A 17,697-nucleotide genomic window follows, 5' to 3' on the forward strand; every position below is an offset into this window, starting at 1 on the left:
TCTATTCAAAATGAACCCTTTCCATTAAAATCTACTTCCACCATTAGATCGATATTGAAAATATGTAGGATCAATATATTTTTGGTTCATTAGCTCTATGTTGATACAACCTTGACTTAGCAGGAAGAAAAGCTGAGATTTATGGTGAGGGGAATCTATACTTTCTCTTAGGATTTCTGAAATACAAGGTCAGAGATCCTCACCCATTGCTCACACCTCTCCTGGGGGAATGGAAATTCCTCCTCCTGAATTTTGGCCCATTTCTGAGATATCAGCCGGAGGAAGTGTGAGGAGTAAAGAGCTCTGTGTCTCTCTTCATTACACGGAGACCCTGTTGGCTCCATTTGTAGTGGAGGGAAACAAGAGATACTTTGATTTTTGCCTGTTTGAATAAATGGAGGCTGTAAATATTTAGACCAATCTATTTTTCACGTGCTAACTCCCTTCCATATTTTAAAAGGAAGATTTCCAAAGGGGAAAAAGTACTTAAGAAAAGTGGCATGTAAAAAAAAAAAAAAAAAAAAAAAAAAAAAGAAAAGTGGCATGTGATTGTTTCCATACATTCTAAATGCACTCTCTACAATAGAAAATTAAATGATTTCAGAATTTATAACTAGGAATGACACCTTAACTTGAAGTTAGTTGCTCCCCCAATATATCACATTCGTAATCACTTCTCAGAGTATTTGCTTTCAGGTGGAATAAAAAGCATATAATCTGCCATTTTAATCATTTTATCAGAGATAAAATAAATTCATCTTGCCCAGGTAAACCTTTACACCCTAGTAACCAAGTAAATCAGCCTGACACTTGTAAGCAAAGCACCTGATTGGTTTTATTCCATATACTTTAATAAACATGTAGGTAAAAATAGAAACGAGAAGATAAGTAATAAAGATAAAGAATATTTATTGCTTCATATTACTGTTTAAATATATGCACAGGGTGGGTGTTGCAATTAAACCACAACATCTGTCTTTGAATATTTGTCAATACAACCTTTTTGTTATCAACACATTTCACTCATACTTATGATTAAAATTTTAGTAATTTGTGGAACAATAACTATTATTATTGCTAATGATTATATAATGAAAACAACCTAAAAGTGTGTGTGTGTGTGTGTATGTATATATATATATATATATATATATATATATATATAGAGAGAGAGAGAGAGAGAGAGAGAAAGACTGAGAGAGAAAGAGAGAGAATAGACTTGGTAGTTCTTTAAACATGTGGTTATAGTGTAGCTGCCTGGGCAGTGTCCAACATGTAGAAACATATGCAGGAGCCGTTGGTACTAGGTACTTAAATGCATATTTAAATCATTTTAAAAAAACAGATCATTCTAAATTTTGTGAAAACATGATATTTATATGTCATTTTTGTTTAAAGATCTTGGAACCCTGTATTTGGTACTTTCAGAAGGATTCTTGAAATATTGCTGTGACAAAAATAATGATTCATTGAATGAATGAATATAACATTCTAAACCTTGAATATTTGATTATGATTTTTTTGTATTCTACAGTCACATGTTCACTGAGTTTGAAAATACTCACCAACCTTAGTGAATTTGTATATAATGACTAATTTAAAGAGAGAAAAAAAATAAAGCAGAACTGTTTTCCTGAATGTTTTTACTCTGGACCACACAGACTCCATAGAGAGAACTATAGTTCCTAGAAATGAAATAATAACATGATTTTTAAGTTTTGGTTTTGTGGATGAAGCATCAATACCTGGGAAATAATTTCTCAAGTTTTCTCCTACTCTCTAGCTCCATTAATATATTTTGAAACTAATTTTTCCTAAGGCAATTTATTTACTCTTTCCCCTACACCTCTTCCACTTCTTGTTTTCGAAATTCTATAATCCAAAGTCTGTGAGTTTAAAATTATTTTAAAAACAAGCAAATAGGTTTTCTATTCTTGGGACATTTCTATAAGTACTGGGTGAGTTTAGCACTGCACTCTCCACTGTTTCTTGAATCATATCTTAAGGGAAAAACATTCTAAGGCCATACAGCCTGCAGTGTGTACTGATTTTTACCCAATACTTCAGAGGTTTTAAATTATTTCCAACCAGGACTTTCTTAACTAAGGTTTATTTTGACAATGAAAAAAATGTACAGTGTTTTCTCTCCCTTAACAGCCAAATTATGTTTGCCAATGCTTCCTTTGGAAGCAAAGACCGTAATAGGTAAAACGGTTTTAAAATCATTTTGAATACTCTTGGCTTTCTTAACTACCCAAAAGAAAATTTTTGATTTGGCAAAACTAGTTTGAGTTGAGAAATGTTTTAAGAAGTGTTTTACTACCAAGTAAAATATTATTAGTGTAATTTAAACATTTTGTCTATTTCTTTTGTTTTTGAGCACAGGCTTGCTTGTCTGTGTGGATAACTTACATTGTTTATCTTTCCTTTGGTAATTTTTTTACTAGTTTAAATGTGCTGAGTAACTTTTATTTTGAGGAGGGCATCAGAGGGAGGGGTGTTTTCAGAATTAATTTCTTTGTCCATTAATAATAGTTCCTTGTAATTTCTTTGCCAAAAATTAATAGTAGTGTTTATTCTCTGTTAATGACAAGGTTTTCTTTTTTTCCAAAATAGAAGAATCTTTTTCTTCTTTCAAATATGACACATTTGAAATCATTGGTGGAATATCTTTCTAGATACACCTCTCTCCCATTTATTCAGAAGTTGTTTCCCAAAGGAGCAATGGATTATGTTGTGTCTGTGAGATTTAATCAGCCCATGACCACTGATATACATGAATATTATTATAGTCAAATAATTAACAAAACATAGTTATATTAAAAAGTATGAAATTAAATCTTAGTTTAACATAATGATACTTCCAATAATTCATTGTGAGTAAGAATGAGGGCTTTGAGGTCAGAATGCTTATCTAACAACTTTGATGCTTACACTGGCTGAGACCTTAGGCAAGTTCATTTACCTCAAAAATGGGCACAGTCATTGCACCTAACTCAGAGCTATTGTGAGACTTGATGGAGATAATGTATATGGAATACATAGAATGTTTAGCCTGAGCCCCAGACTCAACAATATAGCTTTCACATGCCTGAAGGTAGCTAGTTGAGGACATAAATAGAGTTGAACAGAGCTGACATTCACCCCTTGCACCTCTTGCTAGCCATGCTCTTGCTTGCTGGGCAAGGTTCATCAGAAGGAGATGTCCTCGTATTTTGACCAAAGTTACTGAGTAAGAATGTGGTGCCTCAGCAGGTCAGCTGTCTTTATTATTGTCTTAGATAAGAACACATACCCTCCTTTTGCAGGTGGTCCCCAGTGATTTTGAAGTCAGCCTGTCTTCCCAAAATCAGTAGCTAGAAATTGAATAAAGCAGATATCTAAGTGATTATATTTAAGATCCATTTAGCATCATTGATGTTCTATAAAGCTTATGAATCAGTAGAAAGGTAGCTATCATAGTTAAGATTTCACATTTATAATTAGGTAAGCCATGGGATAAGACTATAATAGGACAGCTATTAAAGGATAGTACACACCTTTTGAATTTCCACTGGGGTTGTAGGATAAAATAGGAGGTGGAGCATGACTAGAAATTATATGAGGAGGACCATTCTTTGAAATTAAAGATGATAATTGGTAATAACTACACAGTTATTGTACTTGGTAGGATGGTTGGATGTTTGAAGTGGTGAAGTACCATATTTATGTTTTCTTGGATTCTGAGGTAAATGTATAAAGAAATATTTTTAAACTGAAATTTCATTTTAAAAACGTCACACATTTTAATTTTAATCAAAGGAAAATAAAAGAGCAAAATAAAGAATGGGGGATCTTAGGTTAGAAAGATACACAAAATATGAAATTTGTTGTATTTTGAAGCTAACGCTGGAGAAAAAATGCAGGAGCCGCCCCATGTTTTCAGTTATACTGAGGAAATTAAGTGTGAATTCTGGCTTTTCAGGAGACTCTCATGTAACCATTTTATTGATCTACCTTCACCCTTCTGCCTCCTGAATCTAGACACAAATAGCATTATTCTTTTTGGGTCTCTCTTCCCTCTCTACTGCCTCTATTCACATATCACTTGGATATAAAGGTTGACAATTTCACATGGTTCAAGCATTTGTAGTTACAGCCAACCAGGTATATACCCATCTTGTCATATACCAATTGATCATATTGAGGGTAGCACTTAAGGCCCACTAAATACACTACGGCCCCAATCTAAATTTCCAGACCTGTCTTGCCTTAATCCCATATAAATAGCCTTATTAGATGATGGGCCACTGAATATTCCTTGTTATGATCCACATGTTTCTGTTGCCTTCTGTGTTCCCCAAGGTTCTCAATCTCAGCTCTACTACACTTCCCATGATGCCTTTCAGATGGGAACTCAATAGCCACCATAAATTATATCCAGCCTGCCTGCCATAGTGGGAATTTGCACTTTCAATTTGTAAAGTGAAAGAAATCTTAAACGTATTTGTGTGTCTGAGCCCTTCATACAGTGTGAATGATTATACCAGTTTAGTAGTATGTCATTCCAGCATATTATAAACTGCATTAAGATATTTTCAGTGTGTATCATACTTTACCATTGTTTGGTACAATGCCTGGCAGATAGCATATGCTTAATCCTGTAGAATAAATATTGCAGAATTTTGAGCTCAAGACATGTTTTCAACTACATACATGTGATTATATATATTTGGCCTTTATTATTCACAGCATAATATCTGGTGTCATACTATTAATATTTTTTTCCATCTGCTATAAGAAGGAGATCCCTTAATTCACTTTGGAATGTTTAATCTTATTGTTTAGAGAAAGAAAAACTGAAAATTTTGTTACGAAATTAGTTGAATAAACTTGGAAAATTATCAGGCACTTGATTAATAAATGCATGTTTAGTTTGCATAACACATGAAAATTTATATACTGTAAAGGAAATAGTCATATCAACATTTAAGCAATTATACAAATTATTTTCTCTAAAATAAGAAAAAGCCCTCTTTTTAAAAAATAGTTTTTATTATTTACTTAACTTCTATTAACTTATGATCAGATAATGTCACCTGTAAAAATTTATATTTTAATATTTGTTAAAGATTTTTTGTGATTAAGTACACATATATTCTTGAAAACATAAGGTACAAAAATCTTATATACACCTATTAAATTGAACTTATTAATTTTATTATTAAATTTTCATTATGTTTATTTCATATACTAGATATGTCTGATTCCAAAGACGGAATATTAAATTCCTTCTCCACAATTAAAAAGCCCTCTTTTTAATGTCAGGGCACCTGAGCATATCCAAAATAACTGGAGAACTTGTTGCCTTTGTTATCATTAAATATATTATTACAGCTTTATAAAATCATCAGATAGATGAGGTATAGTCCTAATAATCAGTGGTTTAAAATAAATGTGAAGAAATAACTTATAAGCATTATTAGTGATAAGAGGATTACCTGGTTGAAATCTCAACAGCACAGATATCTGTGGTTTAAATTAAAAAGGAAAATTAAGGAGGAAAAACAAAGGCAAACAGCACTTGTATTCCAGCATTTCAGGTGAGGTACCTACATTTTCTTCGTATTTTTTCTTTCTCATTAACTGTGGAAACCCATAGAAATAAGTCTCTGTGCAGCTCCAACTGCCCCCACTCCATTTTAGATGGTATTTCCAATAAGGGTACTGTTTCTTGCAAAGAATATTACATCTCACTAATTGTCCTACAAATCCCATTCTTAATTAAAATCAAAATCTTCATCATAACAACTTTACTATATAGCTTGCAAATATGTGCTCTTCTTGTTTGTTTGGAGGACGACGCTCTGGATACATCTTTTTTTTTTTTTTCCTTCGTTCAAAAAGGAGCAGCCCTGGTGAGAAAAATTTACAGCAATTGATTTTGTTTGTTTGTGGCTGCAGCCATAAAAACTCCCAAGCAAAACTAAATAGTGCTTGTGGGGCACAGGCGTGGTGGTTCATGGGTAAACAGTAAGTTTTATAATACTGTTAATGCTAGACAATAAGACAAGGTATAATAATTCCAACTTCATCATTTGTCTCCGTTTTGTACTAGATTGTACACTCCATCATGCATATGCTGGCTATAATGTGACATATTTAATTCTGCATTTAGTCTCTGCTTTGTTACACAGGCACGAAAATAGCAAGTCAGCTTCTCCAATGCCACGTAGCAGCCCTCTAACAACAACAACAGAAATCATTAAATACAAAATAAGTTTGAATAACAGTAATGGTGGGAAAATCTATCCCAGGGTCCATTCTTTTTACAGGGAGTTGGCAAACCAGGAAGAATAGACTTTGTCATGTGCAAATATGGTGACCATAAATGGTGCTGGAGGCTTTTCCATTGTCCCCTGAGTTTGCCATGAGAGAAAGCGGGTGAGAGAAAGAAAGACACGTTTGATAGAGTTGTGAAGAATGTTTGAATGGCTATTGGGTGTTGGGCATTGTCTTGCAGTGACCTCAATTCGGTACAGTAGAGACCCTTGAAAGCACTGTCTGAAGTCACAATACCACTATTCTCCTCCATTTACTAAAAGGGATTAGTTAAAAGGGTGACGTTCCGTGCAGAGAGTTCCAAGTATTCCATGAAACAAAAGGCTCTGAAATGTTTTTGAAGTTATTTTTAATTGAGTTGAACTAATTTAATAAAGGTCCTACGGAGGAAAAAAAAAATAAAGGAATGTGATTGTTTTATGATTCCTCACAGATGGAACGGACATTTATAGCATACTTTTCCTTTAGTGTTCCAGAGAACAGTAGCTCCATTTACAGCTACTGTTAGCAATTTAAAACTGCTCCAAAATGAAGTCTTTCAAGAAGTTGACAGCTTATAAATAAATCTGTCTGATAAAATTGAACATAAACTGCATCTGTGGTTAGTTTGCCAAAATTAATTCTACATTTAATTAGAGATAGCAGTCAAACATATTTAATAAAAAACAGTCTTGGAGAGTAAATCAAATGAAGTCAGATTTTAGCAGACGTTTTGCATTTTTTTGCAAGGAGTGATGAAATGACCTCACCTCTCTGATTCCCAGTTATATGGCAGCGTGAGCTCTGTAGCGTTATGGGGAAGCCAATGAGTTCACACTGCTTGGAAAGGTTCCTTGCTCAGCTTAGGGTAAAGAGAGAAAACGATCATTTTGTGATTTTGCTTGGTTCCATCATTAGATTTTACTTTGATGCCATATGTATTAAACTAACAAGTTAATAAGCATATTACTGCTAATGATTACAGAGACCCAGCTAAGGTAATCCTAATTTATATACATACCGGTAAATAGAATTGTCCTTAATTTTTTTTTTTCCTGGCTTCCTTGCCAAGCTTGATTTGTTTGTTTTGTTTTAATTTAACCATCACAATAAGACATATTAAAATCATACACTAGCAACAATGCCATTTCTTCCCCTACAGAGACTTGGAAAAATCACCTTTGCTTATCAAATATTTGTGCTCCCTCCGCATGGTTTAAGCAATGTGGCATAGCTGTGGGATCCTGGGGAAGATGCAAAAGCACACAGATCAATCAGAATGCAGCAAACAATATTTTGGGACAAAAGTGACTTACAGTTCAAAGGGCAAAGAAGCAGATCTTCAAACATTGGAAATTTCAACACAGTCCATAGTCCTGGGTGGAGTATACAGACAATAGACACTAGTATTAGCAATGACAGCTTCTTTCCTCTTGGTATAAAAATCATACATACTTTCCCAATACATGCAAAAATTAAAGTCAATTGAACCAACTTTTATTTTGATCTTTTAAAGTAGTGGGATGTTACTTTCTATTAATGAGGAAGAATGTAAGAAATGAGGTGGGAGATTATGTTGCTGTGCTTATTAGTTAATATCAAATTGGGATTAGACATTATACATTTATTTCCTGATCTCCTCTATATTCTTAGCCTTACAAACATAGAGATGGTTAATCTTTACTGAATATTTTCCCCAAATATCTATGTGTTTTGGTACAGGCAGTTATTATATGCAAAGGCATTTTTCCACTTCTTCAAGTTTTCCTTAGATATTTTGTCCTTTCAGAAGAGTATTTTTATTTTATGTACATGAATTTGCTCCCAACTAACTTTATCAAAATTTTGCTATTTTTTTAGAATAACAGGAAGTAAACTAGTATACTCTCATTCCTGAATTTGAACAATGTATTATTATTTTGAAGTTTGCTCTGTAAGCCTTCCATTGCTTGTACTCTGAATAAATGAAGTGATGGAAATGTGGACAACACACAAATTCTATCTGGCAGCCCCTTTTAGTTCTGTCTTGGAATAATTACGCTGTTTTAAAACCCAGAGGTGGACTTAAATACTAATGCATTATAGTGGTTTAATCACGTATCAAAACACAAACAAGCTGTAGACTATAACCAGAAAAAAAGATTAAATAGCAGATATCTCAAAAAGAGGAATTGGCCAACTCAATCATGCTATAAAATTAGTTATCATTAAGATATACGAAAGGGGGAAAAAAAGATATACCAAAGGACTGACTTACCTCCTTATTTTATATATTGGACCTGGAGAAATTATCATTTTAATCAATGGTTTCAAATTATTTATATGTTTTAGTGCCATTGCAGGATTAGGATGTTATTAATTCAACTTTGTGGATAAATACTAAATAACTTCCCTCTCATTTAATAAAAATACACATAAAACAAACTTCTTCCTTAATCTGGGAAATATAAAAATATCTAATAGTTATCATTTTTAGGTCCTTGAGAAAAAACATTTTCCTCATTATTTTATTAACATATTTGTTGTAATTTAGAGAATAAATAGCTTTAGAAATCTGGGTTAACCATTACATGATTTCTTATGGTCTTCTTAGGAGTTGATTTTATCTCGGGCAAATCACTTATTCTCACTGGGTCAAGATTTCTTTATCTTTAAAGTGAAAATATTTACTAAATAAATTCTAAAGCAGCTTCTTGGTCTCTAATTCCATGATTAGTGTATTCCTATCCTTCTACTTTTTCCCTCTCATTTCAGACAAATGTTACGTCTTTTCATCATTTTGGCAGATCATCATTCGTGACATTGAGCAGAGCAAAACTCATGGGGAAGAGAGATACAGTTTGCAACTAGACACAGTTGTAGTTTTTGCTGTATCATCAGATGTAAAAGATTAATGACAGAGAAGTATGTCAGTTGATGCAGAGGCACCAAGTCATAGTAACAGTATTTCTATTAAAATGGTTTTCTATAGTGAATAAAACTTGTTATCCTTTCATTTCTAAGGACGTCTAGAGGTTTGATTAAGAAATGTCTTACAAGGTGCTCTGCAACGTTGTATATTCTGGAAATGCTAAATAAAGTCTTAAAAAGCCATGTGGGTCCTTCAAATCAATACATTGGATTGGATATAGGGTTAGGGCCTTACAGAGAGCACAAGAGAATTGCTGTCAAGCATCAATGCTTCCACCTTACTTGAGGTTCTTGCCATCTGTCATAGTATATCACGGATTTCTCCTGAGTAGACTCCTGACCTCCTGTATCATGTTACAGATCCATTTATCTCATTGATAATGACAAATCTCTTTTAAAAATGCAGATCTGACAATGTCATCTTCCTGATTGAAAACTTCTAAGGACTTCCAGTTGCCTACTGGATAAAGTCTAAACACCTAAGTCAGGTAAACAAGACCTTTATCTTCTTACCCAAACAGAACATTCCATCTTCCTCTCTATGCAGTTGCTTACTCTTGTAAGGATGTGCAACCTTCCAATCACAGCTTCCAAAGACTGGCTCTTCTTCAAAAGCCAAAAGAAACATCATCTCTTCTGTCAATCTTTGCTTTTCTCAGGTGCCTCCCTAATATGTGATGCATTCTCTATTCCTCTCCCTCTGCCTCCCTCCCTCTCTGTTTCCTCCCTCCCTCCCCCCTTCCCTTTTCTCCTACCACCCCATCCCTCCCCATCTTCCATATCTACTGTGCTTCTTAGTCACCTTTTTTTTAACCTGTTTTTAAAAATATCCACCACTAAGCAAGATGTATATAAGAATAAATAAATGAAAGTTGACTCTGTAGGATGGTAAAATGCAACTGACACATGAGAGATTTATTTTGTTGTCATGTGTTTTATGGAGGTCTCATTTCATCTATGTACATACTATAATATCAATTTTATGCCTTTTTCCAATTTTGATAATATGCCTATGCATTGTGTTTCAGAAAAAAATGATAGTTGTAGTTCTCTATAGCTTCTGATATTATTTAAATATTTTCAAGTTATTTTTATAGTTTTTCAAAGCTTATGTATTTAATATAACATTCATAATTGCTATGGATATGTTAAGATTTTAAATTGCCATTTTGAAGCCAAAACTGAGATTTTAGTCTCCCTCCCTTCTCTCTCTCTCTCTCACTCTCTCTCTCTCTCTCTATATATATATACACCTTTCAAAGAGAAGTACCACCTTATATAAATTAGTAATTTCTTTTAATTGCCTTGAATGTTTCAGGCTTATGTGGAATTTTTGAAGTTGTATGCAGCTTTGATGTTTTATTAATTATTTTCAAGGTGGCTTTCTTTCCAGAGCAAAGCATACATATTGATTTTGTGTATGATGAAGACCGAAATCTCTATCTTGGCACTGATACCTCTTGCAATCAGATCTAGAAAGGGTCTGATCATTTTTAAGCAACTCTCCAACAGTTAACTGTTGGCTGCCAAAGTTCAATTTAGATAAGTGAAGGGGAAGAGTTTAGAAATTTCACACATTAAATGTGTGATGGGAAAAACCCAATATAATGTATTAAAGATGCAGCCTTTGGAAGGAAAACATGGAGTATCATAAGAATTGTGTGCCAGTCTCCAAAGGTTTTCAGTTAGGTTTGGTTCAGAAAAGCCCTTGAATGTGTTGGAAGCAGATCTTGGAATGGGCTGTGTGGTGTGTCAGGGAAAGCACCAGAGTAAGTCTTGGTTACACATAGTCTGTAAAATCGACTGTGGTAGCATGACAAAAATTGGTCTGTGTAGTTTGCCACTGCCAATCTTCATGATTGATACAGACTGTTGGAGCCATATCTATCATATGGTGCTCCATATTGATTGTTAAAATCTGCAAAAATGAATTATTTGGAGTGTATTTTTCCATATCATTGGCTAATTTTTCCTGTATCAAAGAGTTTAAAAGCATTTGACCTTTGCTCTGAATTCGTACTTGTTACCATGACTAGAAGGAAATGATACCAGCATTTCTTCATTTATTATCCACAAGTAATGATACTATAATCTAATTCTTAATGAATATGGTAAAAGCTGTGCATTTGAAAAGTCATTGTATGAAGGTTCTCAGCAAATCAGTTCTATTTTTAGGGATGGCTTAGCTATCTTATTTTTAACATTGCCATCAAGACTTCAGGAGAATTAGGAGTCACATGCCCAATAAACTCTTTTAGAAGAGCTTTCTGTCTTACCAACCATTACCAAAAAAAGCAAGAAGTAGCTTTGTTTTTCATTTCTTTTTTTTATTTTAAATTATTGGGATTGGTTCTATTTATCTATAGAATTCAAATGCAATCAACACTAATATGAAAATATTAGTTGAATTGAAAAGATTTTTGTGAATTGAAAAGATTCTGCATGCTTGCAAGAGACAGTGACATAGGAGACTTTCCTTTAAATCACCTATAATGTTAGGATCATTATAAAGTAAGCAGCCAGAATGCTGGATTGTATGGCTGGAAAGAACCCACATAAGAATGAAAACAGATGGTATTATCATTCTATCCCAAGCACTGTGTGGATTTTTTTGGTTAGAGTCTGATTAGGGTTTCTGAAATTATTAAGTGGATAGATAATAGAGAATAAGAAAATGAGAGCGCAGAGGGCTTGCCAAGTCTTTAATGCTCACTTAAACACAACTGCCTGCAGGTTCAACAAACCCATGCCTGGGTTTTGTGGGTTTAAAAGGTCCTTCTCCAGAAAAGTTGTTTTGGGTGATGGTCACCATTTTAATTAAAGGAATATCAAACTATATGTTTAGAAAGATAATAATAAGCCACCCAAACCCAGATGCTAGATGCCACACATGTTGGACAAGGCCTATAAAAAAAAGGCAAAAAAAAAAAAAAGCCCCAAAACTCCTAAATACTCCCACATTCTAGAAGCAGGATTTAAATGAAACCAATGGGAGGAAAGGACCATTTCCGTTTTTCCAATTCCAGCAAACTTTCTCCACACTTTTCTTATTCCCTTAATCCACATCTAATTATTGGCTATCTATCTTCCTCTCCACTTGCTAACTTAATTTCTTTTGATTTGCTAATATATATATATATATATATATATATATATATATATATATATATGTAAATCTGATATATATGTGGGAGGAAGCAGCAGCTTGCCTTTATGTACAGGCATTTGTGCATTCTGAGTGTTTCCTTTGTACCACATTGTACATTAGTGTCATTTTACTTTGGCCTCCTAGGCTCCTTTGAAAAATATTCATGAATAAAACAGTTTAGCAAAAGTCAAACAAACAAACAAATAAAACTCCAGCCATGCGAGTCTGTGATTTCTTTCAGTTTGAATCCAGCTGAGGAACATTCAAACTTTGGGTTTGCTTATTTCAGCCTTTTTTCTTTTTTCTTTTTTAGTTGTGGTTTCAACCATACCTTTGAAAGTATAATTTTCTTAATTAAAATAATAAAAAAGTTTCTCAAATTCAGGTGGGCTGCTTTGGATTATGGCTCTATCTCCTATGTATCTGTCTGCAGTTTAAAGTGACCACTTTTCAAATTAGATCTTTTTTTTTTTTTTCCATTCCTCTGTAGCACAGTTCACTCAGACCATAGTCCTCTGATGAGAAAGGGTGGGATTTTTTAACTCGGACTCTTGTCTATTGAAAGAAAAGTTCAACAAATATATCTTTTATTTTCCATTTAAGTCTTACATGGTTTGAGAAGGAAAACCTGTGGTCCTTGTTTCTAAATGCTAATGACTGTTAATGAAGTAAATGATCTATCAACACAAAGGTCGCACATTTGCATTTGGAAAATTAAAAAAAGCAAAACAATTTAAAGAGCAGACACCAAATTCCTCATATTATGCAGTAGTCTTAGTTAAGATTTCTAAGTTGGGCATCAGACTTTTGAGAGAGGTGTGATAAATGCTTCAGATAAATGTTTAAAGCAAATTCAAAAGTGTGGTTTGAACAGTTTTGGGATTTTCTTTTACACATACAAGTTTTGTTCATGTGAAAAAAGTAGGAATCCTCAAATTGAATATTGAGGGTTTGGGTTTTTTTGTTTTTGTTTTTGTTTTTGTTGTTTGTTTGTTTGTTTAAGTTTTTATTTATTTATTCATGAGTGACACACACACACACAGAGACAGAGGTAGAGACACAGGCAGAGGGAGAAGCAGGCTCCATGCAGGGAGCCCAATGCGCGTTTCGCGTTTCGATTGCGGGACTCCAGGAACACGCCCTGGGCCAAAGGCAGGCGCCTAACCGCTGAGCCACCCAGGCATCCCTGTTTGTTTGTTTATTATAGAAATAAACACTGAGCCTGAAATCAGGCTTGTGTGGGAGTAAGGTAAATTCAGGCTAAATGACTGATGTACTGTTTGGGTATAAACATTAGATTGCATATTGCAACTGTCACTACTTTTGTCATTAATCAAATAGGTACGAAAATGTACAGCAATGCTTAACTGTATTTAATGTAGTTTTTATAATCACTGCTAGTAGCTATCCAGGTGCAGGTGGTAGCTTTTTTTTTTTTTTTTCCTTTCTGATTTAAGATTGTGAGATCATTTACTGTCTTTCTATAGAATTGGCATCGAGTATACAGGATTGATTTGATCTGTTAAATTTGGTATCATTTGCAATCTAGTGGCAATGCAGGATTTAAAAATCGTGGACATCACTGAAATCTTAGAAGAGGTAGAAATAAATGTATTTGATTCCTGTGTGTGGCCTAATGTTAGTCAAGCACATCTATATCCGCATTTGGAAATATCGGTGAATTTGGAAGCAAAAAGTGAATTTGAAAAAAAAAAAAGAGGAATTACTGTGGTTGCATTGAACTTACTCTATAATTTATCTACATAGAACTTTGTTTCCCATTCAATTAGATTTGTTTAAAATGTCCTATTAAAATTAATGACACAAAAATGTGCATCAAGTAAAGTCTCATAAAAATCTCTGTAAAATCTCATGATTTTATGTTTGACCAAATGTTTTCATCATTACTCTGAGCTTGACTTGAACCATTTAAGTGTTTTCAAATTTTTCATCTTTCTAATTAAAACAAGCATCCACTTTATCTAATCTGCTATAATGATAAAAATATCAGTATAAGGTAATGAGTTCTACTGTTTGTTAAGAACATCAAGTTCTGTGGGGAAATTCTCTTGGAACAAATAGGTAGATGGTATAGCCCAGCAAATTGCTTAATTTGGCTGCTATTTTCAAGAGCTATGGATTTCCTTTATGATTTTGACCTTAGAATGTGACCATCCTCTTTTAGATCCTTCCATTCAACTTTGTAGTGCATCTTTATGACAGCAAAGTACTGTCAAGCTGGTCTTCCGGAGTATAGAAAAAAAACTATTGTAAGAATGAATAAATATGTAGGAAGAACATATACATAAGAGAAAATATGATCACAGAGGAAAATCCAAGTCCAGCTTTGTCTGTCCCTCAATTAGAAAGAACTCCATCAAATTAACTTATCCCACTGTTTTCCTGGTCCAAAATGCTGCCACTTGGAAGTTGGTAATTTCTTTTTCTTTTTCCATCCATACTTCCCTTTAGTCTAAACTCTTCTCTCCTGTGTTTGAACAATTTCTCAATACTTGTTCTTCCATTACTACTGCTGTTTATATATCTATATACTATATAAATAGCTCCTAGACAATAGGACTGCAGTAGAGATTGGTGACAGTATAAAAATATAAGACATAGTCTCTAGCCTCCAAGTGCTGTACTCTAAATAGGAAGAGAAACTAGGTCCATAATACAGTTAAACAAAAACAGACTATTCAAATAGATTGCTAGAGTGGAGGAGGGTGGGGAATGGGCAAAATGGGTGAAGAGTGTGAGGTACAGACTTCCAGTAATGGAAAGAATAAGTCATATGGATGAAAGATACAGCATAGGGAATTACAGTTAATGGTATTGTTAATAGCATTGTACGGTGACAGATGGTAACCACACTTGTGGTGAACATATAGAACTGTATAGAATGTATATCATTATCAAATCACTCTATGTTGTACACCTGAAATTAATGTAATATTGTGTCAACTATGTTTTTAAAAAAGATAATAGCAAAGATATATATAGCACTTACTCTGTGTGAGGCACAGTATTAAGTGTTTTATGTATGTTAACTTACTTTATACTGAGCAAGTTTATGCTACCGGATGAGGAATCAAAGTTACAAAAAAGTTGTGTTATTTTCCTATTGTTGAGCAGCAGATCCAAGCTTGGAGCCAGGTTATCTGGCTCTCCAAGTTCAGGCTCTCACCCTCTGTTGCTCTGCCTAGGGATTTTTTTTTCAAAGTTGTTTGTTTTTTTTGAAGAATTCTATACAAATTCTCAGTATAGAATATGGTAGTATAAAGTACTACAGTATCCCAGATTGGATTCTTATTGCTCCATCCAACACTGCTACGAGAACTTCCTTGCCCACGGACCCATGGTCTGAGACCCTGGATTCTAGACGCTGCATTCTATAAATATTGATGGAATAGACTCTATTTGAATAATCTATACATTGAACATTGATAGAAACAAAGATAAACATATTTTGACTGAATTATTCATTATTCAGAGTCAGATATTCAGTAGAGTTTAATTTTCAATCAACTAATTTTATTTTAAATATCACAGATTTAAGACTTAAGGTTGCTTTTAATTTTCCATGCTAAGGTCATTTTAATAGGCTCATTCTTTAAAATATATGGCAAAAGGGACGGATTAGTTTTAAAAAATGAAATTTATAGATTATCCAAAAAAGATAACTTATTAGGCCACTACAGTTTTATCAGAAATTTATCAAGAAATCATCTGATAGAAGTTTCACTTTTTTCCTATGCTTGTTTATTCTTTTGTATATTACCTATAAAATAGCCAAGAGCTGGGAACAAGAGTAGGGAAGCAATAGATAAGTAAAAATTGTCTATTCTTTCTACCTGGTTTTGTACAATTGCTTAAATTCATTGTATATTATTTTTTATTTATTTTCCTTTTAGATGATATCAGAAGTGTGTAATTGGAGTACTTGCTAGGTAAAAAGTCTAAATTTGAATTGCTGTTGAAAAATTCTGGTTTCTAATACAAATGTTCATTTGAAAATGATAGATGGTCCTCCAGGGACCCTGAAGTGTTTTCATGGATTCTCATGCCTGGTTGGCAGTTTTATTGAAAATGGCTGTAAATCAGAAAGAGAGCTGAAAATACATTTCATGTCATCTTTAAACCAAGTGTAAGTTATTGTCCCAGAAAATGAAGATGCCATTAAAAAAAAAAAGTAGCATCATAGGATATTGAAATGGAAAGAAAAAACATGGAAAGAAAAATATCACCAACAGTTACTGATTAATTACAGTTTAAATGGGAGTGGTATTGAAGATATGGATTAAAATCAAGATTGTACATGGAGGCAAAAATTTAAATTTGCAGAACCTGGTGTTTTTAAATTTTTTATTTATTTTTAATTTTTGGGTGGTTGTTGCTCTTTTACAAGATGTTTATTGACTAGCAAATTGAAGTTGAGCTCATATGCTATAGGAACCAGGTGAACTCACATTCTCCAAGTGCATCTGTTGTTTGCTTCTTCCAGAATAAATATTACAATTCTTGATGAACAACAGCTGGAAGGCTTGCATGTGGTTGCATTCCTCATGGGTTCACAGGATGAAATCACTTGTGCGCCAGTGACAATTTTAAATGGAGAACAGAAATATATTCCATCATAAGACGTCAGAAAACAAGTAGTTTTGTAAAAATGTGTTTTCCATTTTTAATCTTCTTGGGGCTAAGCATTTTAGGATAGTGAATGAGTTTGAAGATGTATTCTCTGTGACTTATCTTGTTTCTTTATTTTTAAGAAATTAATGTGTACTAAGTATCAAAGTCCAGTTGCAATACATTCAAAATTGAAGCAACTGGGTTATTATTCTGCTAAGTAATATTTTTTAAATGTATCTTTTAAGGCATGAGCCACTTCATTAATGGTTAACTTATTTTACTCTTTTGGGTGAGGAGTAAGTTTTCTCTGTCAGTGCCTCATGGAGAAGTTGGTAAAATGGCATTCATGGACAGAATCCTGGACTGGAAATGAGTGGCTATGGCCATACTGCCTCTAACAAGGAGATTTGTGGCCATAAGCAAAGACTATCATCTCCCTGTATGCATTTCCTCTTGTATAAAATGAGGGATTTGCATTGGATGATTTCTCTTCTTAAATCTGTGAGCCTATGATAACTTCTACATCAGCTTTAAATTCCTTGATATTTGCTGCCAACGCTGATCTCATCCCTTCTTGACTTTCACTGTAGATATTATCTGTTCCATAAATTGTGGTGGTTGATTATATTTAATGATATACTTTATCGTGCAATCTTTTATAAGGCTATTTGATGTGTGTGTGTGTTTTTTTTTTCAGGAACACACAT

The 17,697-nt window shown here is 33.6% G+C and overlaps 1 protein-coding gene across 32 annotated transcripts in view; it reads left to right on the forward strand.

Moving 5' to 3' along the window:
- The window catches only part of SOX5 (SRY-box transcription factor 5), a 995,306-nt gene that overhangs the window by 457,079 nt on the left and 520,530 nt on the right, over window positions 1-17,697 (forward strand). For 13 of the 32 annotated variants that reach the window (XM_072765748.1, XM_072765774.1, XM_072765759.1 and 10 more), the window contains one exon: window positions 9,617-9,698. The exons of the other annotated variants lie outside the window; for them this stretch is intronic. The gene's annotated coding sequence lies outside the window, so the exon portion shown is untranslated. The remainder of the gene's footprint in view (window positions 1-9,616; window positions 9,699-17,697) is intronic. 32 annotated transcript variants of the gene reach the window in all.

Source organism: Vulpes vulpes, chromosome 8, assembly GCF_048418805.1.
Source record: "Vulpes vulpes isolate BD-2025 chromosome 8, VulVul3, whole genome shotgun sequence".
Classification (NCBI taxonomy): domain Eukaryota; kingdom Metazoa; phylum Chordata; class Mammalia; order Carnivora; family Canidae; genus Vulpes; species Vulpes vulpes.